The sequence below is a fragment of the Nicotiana tomentosiformis genome, chromosome 4 (assembly GCF_000390325.3).
Source record: "Nicotiana tomentosiformis chromosome 4, ASM39032v3, whole genome shotgun sequence".
NCBI lineage: Eukaryota > Viridiplantae > Streptophyta > Magnoliopsida > Solanales > Solanaceae > Nicotiana > Nicotiana tomentosiformis.
The window spans coordinates 107,807,211-107,811,444 of record NC_090815.1 but is presented as its reverse complement, the minus strand read 5'-3'; the positions used below and the strand labels follow the sequence as shown (position 1 = coordinate 107,811,444).

Genomic DNA, 4,234 nt, shown 5'->3' with positions numbered 1-4,234 from the left:
CATCCCTATCGTCTCCTTTATCGGCTTCACTTGCTGCATATACTAGTCCTACTTCTACAGCCGACACTACTGGAAATGAAACTTTTCAACCTCAGGACTCAACTCAGCCACATATCCTTCCTCTTCCGGTACTTGCATCTCAGACTCTGCTATCTAACTAGCATGATTCATCACTCAATCGACCAGTGACACGGTTAATGAACAATATTTTCAAACTAAAAGAGGTGTTTGGTAATTTGGCTACAACATGCTCATCCCTCTTTTGTTGGCACCTAGTACATATTGTCAAGCTAGTCGACATCCTCAATGATGTTTACATTACAAGCAGAATTTGATGCTCTGCAGTGCAGTCAAATATGTTTTTTGGTACCCCCTCTCCTCATCATAATGCCATAGGATGAAAATGGATTTTCAAAATCAAACACAATCCTGATGGCACAATAGAACGCTACAAAGCTCGACTTGTCGCTAAAGGATATACCCAACGACCAGGCCTTGACTTCAACTCCACATTCAGCCCCGTAGCTAAGCACACAACTAATCATGTCATTATCTCCATTGATTGACTCCATCTTAGGTTGGCCTATCCACTAGTTGTATGTTAATAGTTCCTTTTTACAAGGCTCTTTACATGACACTGTTTCTACAAAACAACCTCAAGGCTTTGCGGATCCTCATTTTCCTGATCATGTATGCTCATGAAGAAAGTTATTTATGGTCCCCGCCAAGCTCCTCGTGCTTTGTACATGGAGCTTCGTTCTTACTTACTTTCATAATAATACTCATTCTGAAACTTCACTGTTCATCTATCATTGTGGTGACTCTCTTCTCTTCCTTCCAGTTTATGTAGACGATATTATTATCACATGCAACTCAAAGTATGTTGTCCAGTCTATTATAGCAAAGTTGGCACCTCGATTCTCTCTTAAAGATCTTGGTTGCTTGCACTATTTCGTTGGAGTAGAGGTTACTCCCTACAATAGTGGATTAATTCTTACACAACGCTAGTACATTTTTGATATACTGGATCCACAATATGTTAGATGCCAAAGGGGCATCCATTCCATTGTCTTCCTTATCAGATTTGTCTCTCAATGATGGCTCCGCCCCAACAGATGCCAAAGAATATCGAAGAGCTATTGGTGCCTTACAATACTTATCACCAACTCATCCAGCTATCTGCTTTGCAATAAATAAATTAGCTCAATTCATGCATTCTCCAATAGTTAACCATTGGCAAGCTGTCAAAATGCTTCTTAGGTACCTCAAACACACTATTTCCTATGGCTTACACTTCAAGAAGTCTTCGTCTCTATCGCTAACAACATTCTCAAGACGCCGACTGGCGATTGGGCTGACAGTTATGACGATCACATGTCCACATCAGCCTACTTAATTTTCTTGGATCTAATCCATTAGTTGGTCTTCCAAAAAGCAAGTACAGTTGCTAAACCATCCACTAAAGAAGACTATGAAGTAGGGGCTACAACCGTTGCAGAAATAAATTGGCTATCTAATCTTTTGCATGAACTTTCGCCAATCCAGTTAAAATTACTTGTTGTATGTTGCGACAATATTGGTGCCACTTATCTTTGTAAAAATCCTTTTTTTCCATATTAGGATGAAGCATATGGCCATTGACTTTCATTTTCTGCGCGATTAAGTTTCCAAGGGAAATTTTGTCGTGAAACATATACCAACAGGTGAACAATTAGCGGATCCACTAACAAAGGCTCTTCCTAAGCGGCAATTCTTCCAACAAGTCAACTAGATAATGCGGGGCAATGATAAAGATAATCCAAATCCTAACAAATTAGTCTCGTCAACGTGAATATCTCTATTTTGTTGTGAATATTGTTTACTAAGTTCTAGTTTTACTCATTCTTAAACTCTTGTGAATATCTCTATTGTATTTAACTATTTAGATTTACCTTCCGAATGTACTATAAAAAGGCACATAGTTGAGTCAATGAAATCATCCCTTTCCTGTAGATATTGAGATTCATAAGATGTCCGCATAGTAGTATTTATATCATAGTAGATGAGACTTAGGGTGTGTTTGGTACCAAGGAAAATATTTTTCAATTTTTCCATGTTTGGTTGGCTTAAATATTTTGAAAAACGTTTTCCTCGTTATCTCATTTTTCTCCAATTGAAGAAAAATAATTTCCTTATCAACAGAAGGGAAAACATTTTCCAAAACTCTTTCTCAACCTTCCCTACCTTATTTCACATCCCTACCAACCCCCACCAACCCACCCCCATACCCCAACCCCACCCACCTCACCCCGACCCAACCCATTAATCTCTGGGCGGGTTGGATGGGTTTGGGCTCAAATTGCCACTCACATGATGCACACCTTAAAATCTTAGATTATTATTAGTTTAAACCACAAAATAATACAAATTGTGGAGCAAATATAGTTTGAATCATTATTGTTTTGCCTTCCCTGCGGATGTAGGGCAGGGGCGGGAAGGAGAAATCTCAAAATCTTACAACTTTAGGAACCAAGATCCAGTTCCCTTCGCATCATACTCAACAGTCATACTAGCCTGCACATACAGCATACAACATTATAAAGGGGGGAAAGGAAGGAAAAGGAGAAATCAAGTTTCGGTGAAAATGAGAATTCTTCTACAATATAGTCACACTATATGACAGAAAAAGACCATAAATAACAAGTTGAATAAAAAACTAAACCAGCAAAGAAACAGATATCTTTGCTGATAAGAATTCTTATCAAACCATCTAATTTGATAAGAATACTTACTCTCTTGATAAATCCCGCGGTAAGGTACGAGGGAGAACTAATTTCAAAATGATATCTTTGAAATGGTTGTTAGGTCCCCCAAAACCCAAGGATGCCATTTCTTCTTCAAGCTCCTTCATAGTGAAATATCTCCTTAAAACTTCTTTCTTAACTTCTTTTTGACCACGAGCCTAGCAAAAAAGTGAATGACTCAACAACAACAAAATCGGTATAATCCTACGAGTGATTTTTGGGGGTCTAGTGTGTACGCAGACCTACCTACCTTGATGTAGTGAATGACTCCATATACTTAAAAAACAATTGGTATTTGATTTACGTACCTGCTGAAATTTCTTTCTTAATTTTACGTGGTTAAGCACCTTTAGTTAAAAACTTTATCCTCCAAGTACAAGCTTTACCAAAATATTAAGAGACTTGAAAATGGTCTATGAATAGAAAATTAGCAAAAGAAGTGTATGTTGGGATTTTAAGCTTGTGTAGCTTAAAGAGGGTGAATGAGAAATGGAGGGAAAATGAAATATTTGAGTTTTTCTTGGGAAAAGGACATTGTCCCATATCGGAGGAAGAAAAGGCTTTTGATGGGTATATATATAATTGTTCTTCTTCTAGCTCTTAAAGAGTTAAGAAAAAGGCAAGTCTCGCGTCGTCGCTCGCTCGGCTTCGGATTTGGATTTGGTCAAAGATCGATTGATTGATTAATCTTTTTGGACAAAATTCCTTTTAATTATTTAATTAATTAAATAATTAACGAAAAATTCAATCCGGAATAACCTATGACCCGCGACCCGGTTCGATCAGGCCCGTTTTCTTTCCCAGATTATTTTAAATACATTTATTCCCGCAATATTTTAAACACTCCTTTTCCAACAGCCATGGCTGTTTCTGAAAGGTTGCAAACCTTTTCAGAAACAATGCCAACAACTCTATAAATAGAGTTTGAATCCCAGAATCTTTCCTTACGAAATTTTCTGAGCTTCTTCTTCTTCTTCTTCTTCTTCTTCTTCTTCTTCTTCTTCTGCACAAAAATTCCAGTGTGTTTTACAGCCTTCGAGTGGCTCGCTGTTCATCGGCATTTTGGTACCAACACTCCGGTGAGTTAAATCGTTCTATCCTGGGAGGATATATTTCAGCACCTCGGGTACTTGAGGGGAATAATTTTCTTAAGAACACACTGTGTATTCAGTGAGCTCGATTTATTCCTATACTGTTTTTCCAGAATTTATTTCGTTAAACAAGTATTACTAACTTTCTGTTTTGTTTTTCCAGAAAGTTTAATTGTTTATTACAGCAATACAGAATTATAACATTCTTAAGGAAATTAATTTTTTTTATATTCTGTATTTTATTTGTGGAGATTAAAACCTGTGTGATTTTCTACTCCTTCTGAATTTTACTATTCTGATTTGAAGATATAAAAACTTCATCAGAGTATTGAAATTCGTAAAACGATTTGAAGAACATAA

General features: G+C 37.1%; 1 long non-coding RNA gene across 1 annotated transcript; it reads right to left on the bottom strand.

Moving 5' to 3' along the window:
- Positions 1-2,350: 2,350 nt before the first annotated feature.
- LOC117275614 (uncharacterized) lies at positions 2,351-2,930 on the bottom strand. Its single transcript, XR_004505805.2, has 2 exons — positions 2,772-2,930; positions 2,351-2,553 (listed from the first exon to the last, which is right to left on the bottom strand). It is a non-coding gene; the product is annotated as an uncharacterized lncRNA (long non-coding RNA).
- Positions 2,931-4,234: the final 1,304 nt, after the last annotated feature.